Source organism: Dermacentor albipictus, chromosome 1, assembly GCF_038994185.2.
Source record: "Dermacentor albipictus isolate Rhodes 1998 colony chromosome 1, USDA_Dalb.pri_finalv2, whole genome shotgun sequence".
NCBI lineage: Eukaryota > Metazoa > Arthropoda > Arachnida > Ixodida > Ixodidae > Dermacentor > Dermacentor albipictus.
Window position 1 is genome coordinate 502,207,587 of NC_091821.1, and position 21,270 is coordinate 502,228,856.

Here is a 21,270-nt window from a genome sequence, read left to right on the forward strand (position 1 = left end):
AAAGCACTGAAGTGTGACCCAGCACACATCCCACTCCGCTCCAACGACGATGATGATATGACCTTCGAGATGAGAGAGTTACTGCCTCGCACGCATTTCAGAAGCCGCGAAGAAGGTACACGTTTTCAAGGCCCACCTCCAGGGCAGAGATGTGCTGTGTACAGCATAAACCGGGTCCTGCACTGCTGCATGTTCCAGCGCAATATTGGATGCCACAACAGTATCAATCTTGGTTTTGCACAATTTTCCATGTGGCATCATGTGCATTACGCCTGTTTCAATGATTTGCAGTGGCCACTCAAGTGTTCCTGGCGATGCGGCCCTGCTCGACCCGACTTGGCGAGAACACTGTAACGTGCAGTTCTGCCACGCAATGTTGCAAAGGTTCAGCGGTTACTACACCGCTATCAGGAGATTATGGCTCGGCAGCGCTTTGTTTACACATTTGGCAACTACTGATAACGGTTTGCGGTGATGTTTTACCTTTCTAACATTCCTTTTTTTTCACCTGAAGTAACATCCATAACCTAATTTTATGGCTCTTGTGTGGCTGACACGCAGTCGTAATGCCAAGACCACAATGTCCAAGATGTTTGCAGAATGTCAGCACGGTGCAGTAGTTTCCAAAGTTTACAAGCAACCGCCTCTAGAACGAAAACGCTTCACTCTCGTGTGCAGAATGCAGCCATGTCTCGCTAGTAGTAAAACATGTCACAAGCTCTCGAATAAAAAATGGCGGTTGCACTTGCAGTTTCAAAATGACTGGTGATCTGAAGTGGGCATCATTTTCAAAGAGCTACATGACGCGGCATTTCGTTCTTTACATGGACATTTTTAATGGCAGTTTGCAGCTAGGTGTGGGAACGCGCCAGAAACAAAAATACCACTGAAGCTATGGTTTTGGGACCAAAGTGCTGCTGAATTGTAACTCCTGCCGCCAGCTTCAGTGCGGTTACATTTTTAGCGTATTTAAGGTGAGTTCATATATAACGAACTACTGATATGCCTGGAGGTGGTCCTGTGCTGACGATGCCTTCTCGGTGAGCGCTTATTTCCCCCCTCATCTCTTAAGAGGTTCAATACTTACAGGCATTTGTCTCGCAAACCGTATTTATTTCAAGGGAATTTTCCATGTCTCAATAATTTCTCTCGTCGTATTCGAGTGCTGATTGCCGTGTTATAGCTTGTTACCAAAGCTTTCCCCTCAAGTATAAATATTTTAAGGCAGTTTGTCGTGTGCGTATCATGGCCACGCACGCTTATATCGCCTTAAACTGGCTCTTTTAACTACTACACGCAGAGACAAAGCAACAGTGCGCGCATTAGATCCCATAGATGAGATGAATATTTACAAATATTATTAGGGCTATAATTATATTCGAATGCTGATTGCTGTGCTATCGTTTGTTAACGAAGATTTCCCTCAAGTCTAACTATTTTGAGGCAGTTTTTCGTGTGCGTATCATAGCCACGCACGCTTATATCGCCTTCCAATTCTCTACCACGGGTGCGCTTTAAAACCACGGCGCTGCAATTTGTCTTTCCTCTCCTTGATTCTTAGTGACAAAGCAACAACGTGCGCATGCGATCCCATAGACGAGATGAATACATATATACATAGAAAATTATCAGTCATAGCTCTCGTAGTATAGCCCTCTGAGCCGTTTCCTTTCTCTCTTTTTTTTTGTTCTTTCGAAAGTAGTCCTATTAGGGTTATTATAATTACACGAAGGTATTTCGCCCTCGTCAGCAGCAGTCCTTGAGATAGCTAGTCTGGCGGCTAGCTCCCCACGCTATGCGTGCCGCCCTCGCACCTTTTTAAGCTTTTCCTAGACGCTAGAGCTTACTATTGTGCCCTCGCGACCTTGAGCGGTCGGATAGCGCGTTTCCCCCTCTGGGCCGGTGGAGAAGGGAGGCTTCGTTCCAGCCGCGAAGTTTCCCCACATCTTAGAAAGATGCCTGGAGGTGGTCCCGTGCTGACGATGCCTTCTCGGTGAGCGCATATTTCCCCCCTCATCTCTTAAGAGGTTCAATATTACAGGCATTTGTCTCGCAAACCGTATTTATTTCAAGGGAATTTTCCATGTCTCAATAATTTCTCTCGTCGTATTCGAGTGCTGATTGCCGTGTTATAGCTTGTTACCAAAGCTTTCCCCTCAAGTATAAATATTTTAAGGCAGTTTGTCGTGTGCGTATCATGGCCACGCACGCTTATATCGCCTTAAACTGGCTCTTTTAACTACTACACGCAGAGACAAAGCAACAGCGCGCGCATTAGATCCCATAGATGAGATGAATATTTACAAATATTATTAGGGCTATAATTATATTCGAATGCTGATTGCTGTGCTATCGTTTGTTAACGAAGATTTCCCTCAAGTCTAACTATTTTGAGGCAGTTTTTCGTGTGCGTTTCATAGCCACGCACGCTTATATCGCCTTCCGTTTCTCTACCACGGGTGCGCTTTAAAACCACGGCGCTGCAATTTGTCTTTCCTCTCCTTGATTCTTAGAGACAAAGCAACAACGCGCGCATGCGATCCCATAGATGAGATGAATACATATATACATAGAAAATTATCAGTCATAGCTCTCGTAGTATAGCCCTCTGGGCCGTTTCCTTTCTCTTTTTTTTTGTTCTTTCGAAAGTAGTCTTATTAGGGTCCTATTAGTGCATATTTCCCCCCTCATCTTTCCCCCCCCCCTTTTTCCTAAGAAATTATGCCTTCCAACCACTCGACTGTCGACTGTCGCGGACAACACTCGAAAATCGACTGTCGCGGACAACATCAGTTTCTTTCCACCTAAGTATGAGGCTCGGAGCAGGAGCTATGGCGCTTGAAAGTAACCTGGGGCCTGACGAACCAACCGACTGAGCTATCTTTCCGGGCAACATCCAAGGGTCATGAGTTCAAATCACCTGTCATGTTCCTTTTTTTTCCCTTTTTTCTATTTTTTTAATGTCTTTTCCTTTATTTTATGACTGTACGGGAACCCTCCTAAATATATATATATATATATATATATATATATATATATATATATATATATATATATATATATATATATATATTTATACATCCTCAATTAGGTATGACGACACATGTGCAAGTCATAAATACCAGGTTCTCTAGTCGAGTGCCATCCGTGCGGTATAACCGATCTCAGATTGGTCAACCTTGACTGATCAAATAGGGCACCACTGTAGGTTAAATGAGGCGCACAACTCCTGCGGGACCCGCCGTGGTTGCTCAGTGGCTATGGTGTTAGTCTGCTGAGCACGAGGGCGCGGGCTCGGATCCCGGCCACGGCGGCCGCATTTCGATGGGGGCGAAATGCAAAAACACCCGTGTACTTAGAATTAGGTGCACGTTAAAGAACCCCAGGTGGTCGAAATTTCCGGAGTCCCCCACTACGGCGTGCCGTATAATCAGAAAGTGGTTTTGTCACGTAAAACCCCATAACCTAATTTTTTTAATTTAACTACTGCGGGAACGGTAGAGTATCTGTCTCCCGTGCAAGAGGACCGTGGTTCAAATCCCGGTGCCGCGCTATTCTCCACCGGAAAATACAAAAAAAAAAAACCGTGTGTTGAGAAAATCGCACAAACAGGCCTGGTGTGCGGCCTGATCCCGGTGACCAGAACCGGTAACGCACTCTCTCACCAGAGCAGGATTGGCCACCCTGGTGCAGTACTTGGCCACAACCTCCCATATGAATACAACAATCAAACCCCGGCCCTCAGTCCCCAGCAGCCGCGAAGCAACTGACCACGGCGGCGGTCAGATCTGTGACGCTGCAGTTGGTGCTAAGAATACCTGGCTCCGGACAGGCCGCCATTGGAATCTGAACCTGGCAACGTTTAACGTTAGAACGTTATCTAGTGAGGCGAGTCTAGCAGTGTTATTGGAGGAATTAGAGGGTAGTAAATGGGATATAATAGGGCTGAGTGAAGTTAGGAGGACAAAAGAAGCATATACAGTGCTAAAAAGCGGGCATGTACTGTGCTACCGGGGCTTAGCTGAGAGACGAGAACTAGGAGTCGGATTCCTGATTAATAAGGAAATAGCTGGTAACATACAGGAATTCTATAGCATTAACAAGAGGGTAGCAGGTCTTGTTGTGAAACTTAGTAAGAGGTACAAATTGAAGGTGGCACAAGTCTATGCCCCTACAAGCAGTCATGATGACCAGGAAGTCGAAAGCTTTTATGAAGACGTGGAATTGGCGATGGGTAAAGTCAAAACAAAATACACTATACTGATGGGCGACTTCAATGCCAGGGTAGGCAAGAAGCAGGCTGGAGACAAGTCAGTGGGGGAATATGGCATAGGCTCTAGGAATAGCAGAGGAGAGTTATTAGTAGAGTTTGCAGAACAGAATAATATGCGGATAATGAATACCTTTTTCCGCAAGCGGGTTAGTCGAAAGTGGACGTGGAGGAGCCCAAATGGTGAGACTAGAAATGAAATCGACTTCATACTCTGCGCGAACCCTGGCATCATACAAGATGTAGACGTGCTCGGCAAGGTACGCTGCAGTGACCATAGGATGGTAAGAACTCGAATCAGCCTAGACTTGAGGAGGCAACGGAAGAAACTGGTACACAAGAAGCCAATCAATGAGTTAGCGGTAAGAGGAAAACTAGAGGAATTCCGCATCAACCTACAGAACAGGTATTCGGCTTTAACTCAGGAAGAGGACCTTAGTGTTGAAGCAATGAACGACAATCTCATGGGCATCATTAAGGAGGGCGCAATAGAAGTCGGTGGTAAAGCCGTTAGACAGGAAACCAGTAAGCTATCGCAGGAGACAAAAGATCTGATCAAGAAACGCCAATGTATGAAAGCCTCTAACCCTACAGCTAGAATAGAACTGGCAGAACTTTCTAAGTTAATCAACAAGCGTAAGACAGTGGACATCAGGAACTATAATATGGATATAATTGAACAGGCTCTCAGGAACGGAGGAAGCCTAAAAACAGTGAAGGAGAAACTAGGAATAGGCAAGAATCAGATGTGTGCGTTGAGAGACAAAGCCGGCAATATCGTTACTAATATGGATGAGATAGTTCAAGTGGCTGAGGAGTTCTACAGAGATTTATATAGTACCAGTGGCACCCACGACGATCGTGGAAGCGAAAATAGCCTAGAGGAATTCGATATCCCGCAGGTAACGCCAGAAGAAGTAAAGAAAGCCTTAGGAGCTATGCAAAGGGGGAAGGCAGCTGGGGAGGATCAGGTAACAGCAGATTTGTTGAAGGATGGTTGTCAGATTGTTCTAGAGAAACTGGCCACCCTGTATACGTAGTGCCTCATAACCTCGAGCGTACCGGAATCTTGGAAGAACGCTAACATAATCCTAATCCATAAGAAAGGGGACGCCAAAGACTTGAAAAATTATAGACCGATCAGCTTACTGTCCGTCGCCTACAAAGTATTTACTAAGGTAATCGCAAATAGAATCAGGAACACCTTAGACTTCTGTCAACCAAAGGACTAGGCAGGATTCCGTAAAGGCTACTCAACAATAGACCATATTCACACTATCAATCAGGTGATAGAAAAATGTGCAGAATATAACCAACCCTTATATATAGCTTTCATTGATTACGAGAAAGCGTTTGATTCAGTCGAAACCTCAGCAGTCATGGAGGCATTACGGAATCAGGGTGTAGATGAGCCATACGTAAAAATACTGGAAGATATCTATAGCGGCTCGACAGCCACCGTAGTCCTCCACAAAGAAAGCAACAAAATCCCAATAAAGAAAGGCGTCAGACAGGGAGATACGATCTCTCCAATGCTATTCACCGCATGTTTACAGGAGGTATTCAGAGACCTGGAGTGGGAAGAACGGGGGATAAAAGTTGATGGAGAATACCTTAGCAACTTGCGATTCGCTGATGATATTGCCTTGCTTAGTAACTCAGGAGACCAATTGCAATGCATGCTCACTGACCTGGAGAGGCAAAGCAGAAATGTGGGTCTGAAAATTAATCTGCAGAAAACTAAAGTAATGTTTAACAGTCTCGGAAGAGAACAGCAGTTTACGATAGGTAGCGAGGCACTGGAAGTGGTAAGGGAATACATCTACTTAGGGCAGGTAGTGACCACGGATCCGGATCATGAGACTGAAATAACCAGAAGAATAAGAATGGGCTGGGGTGCATTTGGCAGGCATTCTCAAATCATGAACAGCAGGTTGCCACTATCCCTCAAAAGGAAAGTGTATAACAGCTGTGTGTTACCAGTACTCACATATGGGGCAGAAACCTGGAGGCTTACGAAAAGGGTTCTGCTGAAATTGAGGACGACGCAACGAGCTATGGAAAGAAGAATGATCGGTGTAACGTTAAGGGATAAGAAAAGAGCAGATTGGGTGAGGCAACAAATGCGGGTAAATGACATCTTAGTTGAAATAAAGAAAAAGAAATGGACATGGGCCCGACATGTAATGAGGAGGGGAGATAACCGATGGTCATTAAGGGTTACGGACTGGATTCCAAGGGAAGGGAAGCGTAGCAGGGGGCGGCAGAAAGTTAGGTGGGCGGATGACATTAAGACGTTTGCAGGGACAACATGGCCACAATTAGTACATGACCGGGGTAGTTGGAGAAGTATGGGAGAGGCCTTTGCCCTGCAGTGGGCGTAACTAGGCTGATAATGATGATGATGATATAACGACCACTTTTCACTGAGCTGTCAAGTGCATTATAAATAGATTCGACTGTATTTCTTTTATTCTTTTGTTGCAATAGCTCTTCCGTACATAGATGCGCAAAGTGCATGTGCAGCTTCACCACTGCCATCGTTGCGATGCTGTCCTGCTGACAGCGCATGGGCGGTTTGCACATCGACGGCCTTCAGAGATTCAGAGTGCGTTTGGCTGCAAAAACGATGGAGCGAAGTGGGTGCACTGTTAACACTATGCTCTACCGCTTCAGTTACTGCTTCAGTGGCAGAGCAAGGATGGCGTTCCACTGATGGCATGAGCGTTGTCCACATGGACACTATAAGCACAGTAGCATTTCTGCTGACTTGCTGTCTGTATAGTCTTGTCTGAGCTGTGAGCATCAAGGCAATGTTAGATCATTATTTCACCGAGCATTGACTAACCCTAACAGTTGGTCTCGCGTTGTGCACCATCAAGGTTCAACACCTGCATTGCGGTGCTCAGCACGCCAGTGTGGTGAGATACCTGGTGGCTGCCAAGGTGCTGTTCAGTCTACCCAGCTGTAGTTACTTTGCAAGCCATGTTGCACCCGCACTTCAGACCTGTGTATAGTTGGAATACCCAAGTGCAATGCTAAACCTTGCTTTCACTGTCAATGCTTCTCCCTTAGGACAAAATTGTCAAATGTTTACATCAAACATTTTTTTTTTAATCGCATGGGGGCACATAGTGCAATTCAGTCTGTCCAGGTCGATTACCTAAAGAGGCAGACATTGCTTACGCAACAAATAACATTGTCCAGGTGACTAACTTAATGTGCACAAATTAACTTCATAGCCCACAAATAATGGCCCCACTGAAGATGAACTTTCTCTTAATATTGTTACGTGTGGAAAGACACAGGCGAAAGATGCTATTTACATGCTAGTTACACTGGAGCCAGGCAGCCAGGCTGACACTCGCTCGTGCCAAGTGCACCGACCAACTTCGTCGTTCTCTCGGCGGCTCGTCTCTTGAGCATCACTTGATGATATCGTAATATTACCCCCCGGCAGCAAAAGCACCGTCACGGTGCTGTTAAATATCCAAGGTGCATGGAGAGTTGTAGGGCTTGAGTCGTGCAACGTGGACAAAGTCACTGGTTGTCACAGCGGAGGACGTAGTGGGCGTGGCTGGAACGATTTCATAGGTGACATCGTTCACTTTGCGTATCACAGGATATGGGCCTGTGTAACAGGAAAGCAGTTCTTCAGAGAGGCCGACTTTACGAGATGGTGACCAAAGCAACACGAAGGCGCCGGGCACAAAATGGGCATCACGGTGACGGCGGTCGTAGCGTTATTTCTGCTTGTCTTGAGACACTTGTAGACGAGTGCGCGCAAGTTGGCGAGCATGGTCAGCATGGGCAATTGCATCGCGGGCATAATCGCTTGTTGAAGCTGTGGCGGACAGAAGCACAGTGTCCAGTGGTAGCGTCGGTTCGCGGCCATACATGAGGTAAAACGGGGGAAAGCCAGCAGTTTCGAGATGGGAAGAGTTGTATGCAATGGTAATGTAAGGTAGAGCCAGGTCCCAGTCACGGTGGTTGTCTGAAACGTATTTGGATAGCATGTCTGTAAGGATGCAGTTCAAACGCTCAGTGAGGCCGTTCGTTTGGGGGTGGTAGGAGCTGGTATATGTATGCTGTATTGAGCAGGCACGCATGATGTCGTCAATGACTTTGGCCAAAAAGGTGCGGCCGCGGTCTGTAAGCAATTGATGCGGAGCACCATGCATCAAAATATCATGTAGGAGAAAGTCCGCAACAGCAGTTGTGCAACTGGCCGGAAGAGCACGGGTTACGGCATAGTGGGTCGCATAGTCCGCCACAACTGCAACCCACTTGTTTCCTGATGTGGATTCCGGAAATGGGCCGAAAAGGTCCAAGCTGCACGATGGAAGGGCTCGGCAGGGATGTCGAGCGGCTGCAGGTAACCAGCGGGGAGCTGGGAAGGCTTCTTGCATTGTTGGCAAAGTTCACAAGCGGGGACGTAACGTCGTACTGAACGGGCAAGGCCCGGCCAGAAAAAACGGTGACATACACGGTGATAGGTTCGAGATATGCTGAGGTGTCCTGCCGTTGGTGCGGCATGAAGCTCTTCTATAACGGTGGAGCGGAGGTGTTTAGGTATTACAAGCAAAAACTCAGAGCCATCCGGATGAAGGTTACGACGGTACTGAGTACCGTCGTGGAGGACAAAAAGGCGTAGAGCATCATCGGCCGGAGAGTGTTCAAAACAGTCGACGAGTGCTCTGATGTAGGCGTCACGGCGTTGCTTGTCGGCGAAATGAAGTAGCTGGGATACAGAGAATATGCAAGAAGCACTGGCAATATTGGAGGAGTCGAAGTCGTCAACAGGGTAACGCGACAAACTGTCAGCATCTTGGTGCAGGCGGCCAGACTTTTACACCACGGGATATGAACATTCCTGTAGCCTCAAAGCCCATCGACCAAGCCGGCCTGTAGGATCTTTTAGCGATGAGAGCCAGCAGAGATCATGATGGTCAGCGACTACGGAAAAAAGGCGACCGTAAAGGTAAGAATGGAACTTTGCAAGCACCCAGACAACACCAAGGCATTCGCGTTTCGTAATGGAATAGTTGCACTCTGATGGTGCTAGGAGGCGGCTCGCATAAGCAATAACGCGCTTGCCATGCTGACGCTGGGCTAAGACGGCACCTACGCCATGACCGCTGGCATCTGTACGTAGTTCTGTAGGGGCATCAATGTCGAAGTGGGTGAGAATGGGTGGTGAGGTTAGAAGAGTGACAAGACAAGAGAAGGCGGCGGCTTCTGTAGTACTCCACGAGAATTGTACACTTTTCTTCAAAAGATTAGTTAGGGGCCTAGCAGTTGTCGCAAAATCTGGAACAAAACGACGAAAGTACGAGCACAGCCCTACAAAACTTTGAATGTCTGCGGCTGTCTTCGTAACCGGAAACTCTTGGACAGCGCGAGTTTTGTCGGGATCAGGCTGTACTCCGGAAGCATCAACGAGATGGCCCAGAAGAGTAATTTGTTGGTGGCCAAATCGACATTTAGACAAGTCAAGTTGCAGCTTCACCTTTCGAAATACATCAAGTATAGTTGAGCAAAACGTGGAAAAGATGAATGCAGGATCCAATGTTTCGAAAAGTGGACTTGTCTTCTTCAAGGCCCCATCTTTTATCAAGTATAGTTGTGAGACGCTCAAGGTGAGTGTCGAACGTTGGCAAGAAGACGATGATGTCATTGAGGTAGCAGAGGCACGTGGACCATTAGTTGAGCAAAACGTGAACAAGGCGAATGCAGGAGCCAACGTTTCGACAAGTGGACTTGTCTTCTTTAAGGCCTCTTCTTTTATCAAGTATAGTTGTGAGACGCTCAAGGTGAGTGTCGAACATTGGTGAGAAGACGATGACGTCGTCGAGGTAGCAGAAACACGTGGACCATTTGAAACCTTGGAGCAAGGAGTCCATCATACTCTCAAAGGTGGCAAGGGCGTTGCATAATCCTAATGGCATTACATTAAATTGGTATAGCCCATCAGGTGTGATGAACGCAGTATTTTCTCTGTCCATATCATCAACAGCAATCTGCCAATATCCCGAACGAAGATCAATAGACGAGAAATAGCTGGAACCGTGCAGGCAGTCAAGGGCGTCGTCTATACGTGGGAGCGGGTAGACGTCCTTCTTTGTAATGCTGTTCATATGACGGTAGTCTACACAGAAGTGCCACGTGCCGTCCTTCTTTTTAACGAACACTACAGGTGACGCCCAGGGACTCGATGAAGGCTCAATGATGCTTTTATCGAGCATTTTGTTCACCTCATCTTGAATTACTTGGCATTCCGACACAGAAACTCGATACGGTCGTTGGTGAATAGGCACAGCATTGCCAGTAAGAATCCGATGTTTGACCGCGAACATCTGGCCTAAAGGGCGATCGTCGTAGTCGAAAATATCGCGGTAGGACGATACTACTTCGCAAAGGTCTGCCTGCGTAGAGGACAGGTCCATCGCAACCATTTTCTTTATGTTGGGATCGACGCCCGAGGATGGCGCTAGGGACATTCTAAGCTCGCAAGAACTATCGGTGGGTAACGCTGCCATGTATTGGTTGCCGAGACAATCAATGGTGACAAGGCAAGAGAATTTGCAGGTAGAATTTGCTTTGCCAATCCAAAGTGACAGACAGGCATGCGAGTGTGGTTCGCAGTAATAGTATACTGTGAGGCACGGTGACGTCATACTGTATTGGGACGTCGTGCAGAGGAGTGACGAGGTACTCTCCATCAGGAACTGGTGGGAAAGACAGCAGTTCAATGTAGGCTATGGATTTTGGCAGCAGGCGAAGAAAGCCGGTGGAGCGTAAGCGGCAGTGGGGTGCGTCAAAAGGTTCTGCGAGCATCGACAACTCAAGGCGAAGGGTACTGGAAGAGTAGTCAATAAGAGCAGAATGGGCAGAGAGAAAATCGAGGCCGAGAGTGAGGTCGTGGGGGCAATGAGCAATTACGGTGAAGTGGACAGGAGTGTGGCGGCCGGCGATGCTGACACGTGCTGTACACATGCTGATGATAGGCACAGTGCCGCCTTCCGCAGCGCGGACGACGCGTGCCGACACTGGGGTGAGGAGCTTGGTCAGTCATCGTCGGAAGGCAGCACTCATAATAGAAAGATGTACTCCTGAATTGATGAGTGCGGTGACAGGATAGCCGTCAACGTCAAGAAGGTTTCGGTTAGTAGGTAACGTGAGCAGAGGATTTGAGGGCAGGGTCGACAACGCAGCTTCACCTCTAGAAGCTGCCGTACCTATTTTTCCGGCTCTGTCCGTCCGGGAGGCGATAGGTGGCGAAGAGAAGCGGCGGGGTTGGGGCGAACGAGACTGAAGGCGTCGAGGTGAGGGCGAGCGGCTGTACCGAAGGTTCGGAGCAGAAGCATCAGTAGCAGTGGATTCATGGCGGCTGGTATAGGGGACAGAAGGTCCAAAGGTGCGGGAATAAGCGGCGGCGTATGTCCGAGGAGGTGGTTGCCATCGGTTGCGGCAGTGACAGGCGACATGGCTGATGCGACAGCAGTGGAAGCAGATCGGCCTGTCATCAGGGGTGCGCAATTCGGACGGGTTGCAGCGAGATGTGGCAGAAAAGGAGTGCCGGGGACGAGGAGGGCCTCTAGATAACTGGGGAACGCTGGGTCGAGACGTGGAACACACGGTGTTCAGACCCATGTTTTCAAATTCCTGTCTGACGACGGCCTGAATCATTGCAATGGTGGTGGCTGGCGAATCGGGAGGCGTCGTGGAGAAGGCTGGCGAACAGGCGGCCTCAAGTTCGTGGCGAACAATACGGGTGACGTCTTCACAGGTGGTGGTCTGACGTGGTTGACCTGCGCAATGTGGTGTGAGATACGGCCGCTCTTAGCCTGTTCAAGGTGACGGTATTCTATTATAATGGTGTCGATAGTCGAGACGTTGCCGAAAACAAGCAAATTGAAAGCGTCGTTGGCGATGCTTTTTAGCACATGTGCCACTTTATCTGCTTCGGACATATTATCGTCAGCTTTATGGCATAGAGCCAAGACGTCGAGGATGTAGGAAACGTATGGCTCTGTAGATAACTGAACACGAGACGCAAGAGCCTTTCTCGTGGCAGCCTTGCGCTCAATGGGGTTGCCGAACAGTTCCCGTAGCTTTTCTTTGAAACTGTCCCAACTGGTTATTTCTTCATCATGTGTTTGGTGCCACACACGTGGGGTGCCGCCGAGATAAAAGATGACATTGGCGAGCATAATCGTTGGGTCCCACCTGTTATTTGCACTGGCGTGTTCATAGAGCTTGATCCATTCGTCGACATCCTGTCCCTCCAGGCCAGAGAACACACCTGGGTCACGATGTGGGGCAATCCGGACGACTAGAGCAGTCGGACAAGCCGAAGCTGTTGCAGAGGCGGGCTCGTCACCGGGAGGCATGGTGACAAGCTCGGTGTGCCGACCACTTCGGAGTTCTGTGGTGAGGACGGGGATCGCTGACCTCCACCAGAAATGTTACGTGTGGAAAGACACAGACGAAAGATGCTATTTACGCACTATTTACACTGGAGCCAGGCTGACACTCGCTCGTGCCAAGGGCACCGACCAACTTCGTCATTCTCTCGGCGGCTCGTCTCTTGAGCATCGCTCGATGATATCGTAATAATGTGAACAAAACCCACACAACCATCAAAATACAGCATAAACCGCTTGTAGTGTAAGTCAGCGGAATCATGAATATCCGCACTATAGACCGTTTTTTCGTAGGCGCCGCCATATTGTGAGCGCAGTGGCACCGCCTCTGAGCAGCGCCATACTGACTTGGGTGAAAGCGGTCTTTTGCATGGCAGGTATACGCTCGGCGGTAGGCTCAGGCGTTTTTTTCGCGGTCGTGAGGTCTGTTTAGTATGACATGCGTCTTCTACGTGGTAAACGGTTCTGTGAGACGTGCTGAAGTGGTTTAAGGTGTCATGGCCGGAATTTTTGCTGGCGTTGAGGAGGATGGAACACGCAGCACGATGTGTGCGCGCATATTCGAGTCTACAATCAGCCTCGGAGATCAGTTGTGTGTTTCTGAATGTTCCCATCACTAATGTGACCTTATTGCAGTATTATCCTCAATTTCTAAGCTGCTATTTAGGATCCATGAAACATACACGACGATCGTAACAGCGTGAGCGTGGGTACCGTTCTGCTACGATATGAGCTGTGATGTTATACTTTGACAAGCGTTCAAACTGTTCACTGCAGGTTACATTGCGTGACTACTTGGTTCGATGGATGAGGTTTCCGCCCCTGAATAAAATAGTTTTGGCAAGTAATAGCAGCATACCTTACATTCTGAATTAAGCTTGTCCAGCAAAGGGACTGTTTATGAACTGCGCGAGCGTCCTTGGCAGTGGTAGGTGCTGGATTACATTCATCTTTGTTCTATATACTGCATAATCCAAGCATACAGCATCAGCGGTTATAGATTTATAAACGTTTTGCGGCGTGACTATGCGAGGCCCTATTGTGGCATTAGCCCGTTTTCTCTTGCAAGAAAGAGGATGATAAACGATTTTTTTTTTTCCGGTTGTGTTCGTTCCATTCTCTACGAGGCACTCACACGTATTACAGAAATGTTGTCCTCAAAAATAGGCATCGCATTCTTTTTATGCAATCTCTTATATATTATGGCTGTATGCAGGCCAAAAAGGCAATGCAGAAGCGTACAGCTTACATATGTACCGTGCTGGTTCACCAACCGCAGTTATCGCGTTGTTGAGCAGCGCCATCGGCCTCATGCAAGAAGGCTAGCGTAGACATATGGTAATTTGAAGCCTACTAGACTTGAAATGGGTGAGAACGATGCCGGTGCATCACAAATATTCGATAGCGCCTGCCGCTTAGATGTTCATGGTTGCCTTAGGTTGGCCGTGCACAAGGATTCGCTCTTATGCTTTGTTTTACTCCCTACGCCAAGCGATCAGATATTGAGCAGATTTACCATTTCATGCTGCTAATGCAGAGACACCGGTTTTCTTTGTTGAATTAAAACCGATATAAGCAAAATAGTTCACAACACATACACACACAGCGATTGATAATGTGCGTACACCGAAGCTGATAAAACGCGTCACATTTTCGCGCCCCCAAGTGATATTTTCGCCTACTGTAGTTACCGATACACCGAAAGGCTTCCCTCATGACCTTATATGAACAGGCATGGCGTAAATTTCACTAAGTACCATTTAAAGATCTCGAAATTGTTCCGCAGCACGTGACAGCAATACTTTCAAGCCGCGCCGTGCCGGATCACCCAAGCCAGAGAGGAGGAAAGTCTCTCCGCGCGCGCTATCCTCCTCACCCGATGAAACGGTCTATAGGTGGTACTGCACTATAATCGAAACAACACTGTTCAAAGGCTGCACGTGTGGAAAACATGTAGACCTAGCAGCCGCACACAAGCATGTGACTGGGAGTTCTGCACCTGTTGAAATTAACGAACGTTGAAAGGTTAATGACCAAGTACCCGCAGCCTTCGCATGAAGCAGACAAAGTAATAAGTTTTTTAAAGAAAAACGACGCCGACTGAAATTTCCGGCGCAGTACAGTGTCGAAAACATAGTGACCGCGAACCAAGTTGCCGCCATTCGAGTGTTGCCCGTGCCCTCACTTTCGTTATAAAGGTGGTTTCTCCATATTCCATCTGTCATACAGCCACTAAAACACATTTCATTGACTTGGCACTAAACCACAAATTTGGTCGCTGACGAGGCATCTTGGTTGGGCCTAGCTGGTGGGGGTATTGGGCGGCATGCCGTTGTGGGAAGCTTGTCCTTGATATGTTTGTACATGTAGACAATTACATAGAGATTACACATGCAATCACACACGCAGTCTGAGCTGTCAGCAGCACGTGCGAAGCGGAGTTTGGTTTTTGGGCGATCAGCCGCGCCAACTCCTGCACGCGCCTACCAAGTTCGTATGTGCGCACACTGGTAGGAAGAGCGGAAGCTCACAAGTACACATAAAGCCTGATAGCCAAACTAAATTTGTGAAACACTGCTTAAACTGACAGCAGTCAAGGTCGGGCGCTTGATATCTCCGCATCACAACAACACTCATTGCGATGGCTGCACAGAAACTGAAGCCACATTCAGTACAGAGCATACTGCTGATAAGCAGCCAAGCAATGGCCAAGCACCTGAATCGCATTACTGCCACTTTCTTTTTCTTCTTCTTTTCTTTCTTTTTCTTTTTTTGCTCGCTCCTCACCTCATGCTCCTCCTCCTCTGCATTGCCCTCGTTGCACTTGCTCTCCCCTCCTGTCGTCCGGTGCACCTTGTTGCGAAGCATGCTCTCTGCCACGCCTTGTTGGTGAGATTTTCCCACAGAAGCTGCATTATAACCGGTATTTCATCTCGCACAGCTGCACTGTAAGTTGGTATGCGTATACATGGAGTTCTATTGGAGGGTAAACGGGAGTCAGAAAAGGCCGCATTGTAGCCAGTGCTGCACTATAAGTGGTTACGTTAAGTAGTCTAAGATGTATGAATTATTTCAATAGCACAAAATCGCATGTACAACAAACGTTTTTGAGCCCTGCTGATCGATAACAGCAAATGCATGGCGTAAACGCGCCGCTGCGATGCGAGATAACGACAGCCTCCAACCCCTCTGCGTGTGAGGGCTGTTTTTCCAAGCCTCCTCACAGGTGTACTACCCCTTTCTTGCCCCTCTCAAGCAAGCTACCCTCTCCCTGCCGACCCGCACTGCCCATGAGTGTTGGCTTGTGGCTTCCAAGATTGCCCTCCCACCCATCCTTGCAACCCTGCTCCCTACCTCTCTCTTCACTCTTTCTCGCAACTCGCTCACTTGTGGCCATAGAGTTTTGTATTAGTATAACTAGAGGGAAATCTGGCGCTGCAATTGTTCAACCATCATGGGAATGATGGGAAGTACAGGCTACAGGTTCGTGTTCTGTGGACTGGTGAACTAGTCCAAGTATTTTTTGTCAGTTTTGGTTTCACTCCAAACGCAATTGCTATAACCTGCAGTGGGACAGTGCGACGCAAAGCTCTCTGCCTTTGTTCTGTTGCTCAAAGTGGCAATAGCACGCTAGGCCAGCGGCTGGGCCGATGTGTGTGTCGCGGTGTGGTGTCGAAGCCCTGACGAGAAAGCGATGGCATCGTAAACGCTGAAAGAACGTGTTTTGACCATTTTGACCTTGGTTTGTTAAGTGTACTAGATTGGCGCTGTAGCGTTATGTACTTTATGAAGAGCAAAAGGAAGGCACTACTGATACAAGACACAGACAGTTGTACTTCCAGTGACTTGACAATCAAATTTTATTGAGGGCTTCATTATGCATTACTCTTTTATGTACTCATTGAAGTGTGTGTTTTCGGACTTTGAGAACACAAACTTACTTGTGGTAGGAAGGGTTGCTGCTTCCTGACTGTAGTCTAGTGTCGTAAAATGGCTAACTGCAAAGCCACGCCGTAACGCTTCGGAAGTGGTCCGTCAATATAAAATATAATGAAGCATACTTGTAGGAGGCCATAAGCATCTTCACTAGCACTGCAGCAGATGTGCTTAAAAGTACTTGAAGACGTTCAGCAATCGTGACGGCCAACGCAGCCTTTTGAAAGAGTGAGAGTGTTCTCAAGGGCCTGTCATCTGCAAGAAAAGTATCACATTCGCAGCGAGCAGGAGTCGTAGCAGACGACACTTGTAACATTCCTCTCAAAGGTGCAACACTTTCTCACAATATAAAATTTTTTATTTCCATAAATACTTGTTGAGTATTTTATAGAAGTACATGCACGGTTGTTATTGCTGTTGTAAAAATAAATAAATAATTATTCTCTGGCGCTAAATCGAAAACAGAATTGCAGAAGAATGCATACCCTGGCATGCCCTGGGGGTAAACCATGCTTCGATCTCAAAGTCATACAAAGTTTATGTCATGTGTTGCACATTATATAAGATACTGCTGAAATAAAATTAGATTTTACGTGATAATATTTGAGTGTAGTTTCGGGTACTACGCCGCAAGCAAATGCCACTAGTCTAAAGAATAAAGTCTATCCGAAGCCTGTACTTCCTATCATTCCCATCTAGGTTGAGGCAATGCTCAGGAGAACCCTCGTAGACACTGGTGCCACATTTCCTTCTAGGGTATTTATTTAGAAACTCTATGCTTGCGCTTGTCTCCACGAGCGCGCTACAGTGCCGGCAGCCGGCTTGGAGTCCAGAAGTTTTGTTTTCTACCTGTTACCAGGGGAAGCAGGTGTCTCCATGCTTCCTGATTGTTGTGCTTGCATGTCTGCTCCATCAGTAGTGGCACTTTGTTCTGCCTGTCGGTGTGTGTGTGGTGCAAGCACTTTGTTCTAGTCGCTTCTGAGTTGTATTCAGGATGGCGGACAAGAAGCCTGCCGTGCCTGCAGAGTTCACGAAACAAAAAGTACTGGCATGGCGACGAAACGACCAATTTTCACGGAACTGTCTCAAGGTGCTAAAAACTGGTGATGTATCATATCACCACCAACGGCCCACCTATCGCCGCGTGACCACAGAAGCTTGCTGGACAAAGGTTGGAAGTTGCCCGCCATTAGTTCAAACACATGCTTCAGCTCGGCGTTATTCGTCCTTCCTCCAGCAATTGGTCTTCGCCTCTCCATCTAGTTCCAAAGCAGGACAGTAGCGACTGGCACTTGTAGTGATTACCGATCTTTAAATGCCGTCACTACTCCGGATCAATATCCTCTTCCCCACATGCATGACTTTAGCGCTTGTTTTGCGGGAACCAAAATATACAGCAAAATCGATTTGATGAGCCTATACCACCATATCCCTGTCGAACCCAGGGACATTCCAAAGACAGCAAACACTACTCCATGTGGCCTATTTGAGTTTGTCCTTATGCCTTGTAGTTTGAAGAATGCAGCACAAACTTTTCAAAGGCTCATGGATGAGGTTATGTGCGGACACCCATTCATTTTCGTCTACTTTGACGACATTCTCATTGCAAGTCGCATAGATGAAGAGCACAAAGATCTTCGCCTTCTATTCGAGTGATTGTATGAAAACAGCCTGGTCCTAAAGCCCCAGAAATGCATTTTCAGAGTTGAAGCCCTAGATTTTCACCGCCATCGCATTTCACCCCAAGGCATGAAGCCATTGGAATCACGGGTGCGGGCAGTTGAGGACTTCCCCTCTCCAACCTCCTTCCGAAAGCTGCAAGAGTTTCTGGTGCTCATAAATTTTCACAGGTGCTTCATACCATCCTGTGCACAATTTCTTCAGCCGCTTATTGACCTGCTGTGTCGCGACTCCAAAAAATGCCTACCTTCCACTGGTCTTCAGGGTGCAAACACTCTTTCCAGGAGACCAAAGTGCAGTTGGCGACTGCAGTGTTGCTGATTCATCCGTTGCCCGACATCCCAACTTGCCTTATGGTAGACGCATCAACCACAGCAGTGGGTGCAGTACTACAGCAGCAAGATGGCACAGACTGGGGGCCGCTGTGTTTCTTCTCAGAGCGCGTCGAACCCACAGAAGCTCGCTACAGCACCTTCGGGAGGGAGATGTCAGCCATCTGTTGCGCTGTCAAGCATTTCCGTTTTTTTTCTTAAAGGCTATAGCTTCTACATTCTGACCGACCACAAGCAGTTAACCTTTGTTTTCAAGTACAGTGTCTCATACCCAGAACGTGAACTTCGGCAACTTTGCTTTATCCCCGAATTTTCTACTGACATCCGGCATATCTCTGGGACCGAAGGTCAGGCAGCTGATGCACTGTCGCGGATCGGCGCTGTTCCTGCTGGCCCTGTGGATGTCCAAGCTCTAGCCTCTGCCTAGCAAAACGACCTCTAATTGTGCCAACTGTGGGAAGAAGACTCATCGCTCCAGCTTGCGAAGGTGCCGCTTGCGTACATAACATTGGTCACGTGCGACACATCACAGGCAGCTCTTCGCCCATTTGTGCCCCATCAGTTGCAGCGGCTAGTATTCGATTCACTGCACGGGCCAAGCCATCTCAGCATCAGAGCAACACAGAGGCTTATCACAGACTGCTTCATCTGGCCAGGGATCAACAAAGATGTTCTAAGCTGGGCAAAAAGCTGCCAAGCCTGTCAAGCTGTGAAAATGACCCGGCACACGCGTTCAGTGGTGCAGCTGTTTCAACCACCAGAAGGCCATTTCGATCACGTGCACTTAGACTTGGTAGGGCCTCTTCTGCCCTGCCAAGGTTTCAGGTAGCTCTTCACATGCGTCGACCAGTACTCAGGGTGGCCTGAGGCAATGCCTCTACAAGACATCGCAGCCAAAACAGTGGCAGAAGCATTTGTTGCCACGTGTGTGTTGCAGCATGGTTGTCCTTTACGAATAACTCCTGACCGAGGCCAACAATTCCAAAGCTAGCTTTTTTCTGCCCTGGCGAGACTGCTGGGCAAGCGACTTCATTACGCCATGGCTTACCATCCACGGAGCAACTGCATGGTCAAATGTCTCCACTGACAACTGAAGGCATTGTTGTCCACCACGCTAGACAGACAGCAGTGGATGGGAAGGCTACTCCTAGTACTACTTAGGCTGCGAACAACAGTCAAGGATGACCTCAGAGTCAGCGCAGTTTAGATGCTCTATAGGTCAGCAAACCGTGTTCCAGGCCAGTTTTTTAGCACACAGCAAGGGACTCCGCCAGCGGCCGTGCAGCACTTAAAGAGAGGCTACATTCCTGGCTCGATCAGCTTCGACCTACACCCCCACGTAGTGCCCGTGGGCAGCCTGTGTTTGCTTTCCCTACAATGGACACAACCATGCATATCTTTCTACGGTGTCACTCTACCAAGGCACCATTGAATCCTTCCTATGAAGGCCTTTTTCGTGTGGTTTTGTCTTCAGAGAAAACAAACCTTGAAGATTGATGTACGTGGCAAAGAAGAGACAATGTCCTGTGACCACATGAAACTAGCCTATCTTGAACATTAACTCTTCATTCCTTCCACCATTCACACCTAAGCCTTCGGCATTCTAGGGGAGGAGCCCTTCTAGCGACCGTCTGTCACTATACATTGTCCCTGCTTCTGGGACATCCACTTACCTCGCCTGGCCTCCACGTGGGGGTCATTGCTCCCTGCCCTTTCTTGGAAGTGAGGTAGCTGCCTGACAGGGGCGCCGCCACAGTCACTCGGCAAACCTGTTTTTACTTTGGAATAAAGCCATTCGACTTACCATTCTCAACCTGTCAAAACGTGTATTACTTGCCTCCACTAAACTGAGCTGCCAACAGTTCTATAAAATAAAATATTAGTTACTTGTTCCCGATGAAAAAAAAATGTTGACTAGTGTAACACAAGATTATGAACAAAGAGTGGTTGCTGTTTTCGAAAATCCCAAGATTTTTTCTTTCTTTCTTCACCACATTTAGTTAGCTCATCTGGTATGTAACCTAATGGTGGTTTCTGAGAAACCTGTATGGGTTTCCTTGTTTCTTGAGTCATGTTGATGACAACTTTTCCCTGTCCTAAATTTTGCTCACATTGCAGGCTTCCGCAGAACTGGTCTGCCGTAACCTAATAGTGTTCTGCAAAGTCAACCAACATGTGTGCCTGCATTTCATTCATGTTGATCTGTATTAGGCTGCTCCAACACGCATGTTTACTGCTCTAAAACGGAAAATTCATGCTCCAAGCTTGCCAACATGCAAAATTTGCTGCTCTCAGAGGTCCTCCAAAGCGTCCTTTGCTGCTTCCATCCCTGAATATGACACACCCTTCTTGGCCACTTTTGGAATAAATCACTTATTTTTGGGCAAACCAGGTAGTTCAGACTCTTGATTATTTGGACATTTCAGCAATCCCCTTTGAGTCCAAGTTATCTGTTGGTGACTGTATACAGTTTTTCACAAAAAGCTAGGTAGGTACTATCTTCTTTGAGGATAGACTGGTAATGCCAAAGTAAGCTTTTGGTAGCATTATACCAAGCTCTCAGATGTATTTGCTAAAATATAAAAACATAGGCCGCATTCTTGACTGATCACTTTCTGGGATACTT

General features: G+C 47.6%; 1 protein-coding gene across 1 annotated transcript in view; it reads left to right on the top strand.

The window, feature by feature from the left end:
- LOC135909345 (BOS complex subunit NOMO1) overlaps positions 1 to 21,270 on the top strand; it is a 96,657-nt gene that overhangs the window by 45,515 nt on the left and 29,872 nt on the right. The window lies entirely within an intron of this gene.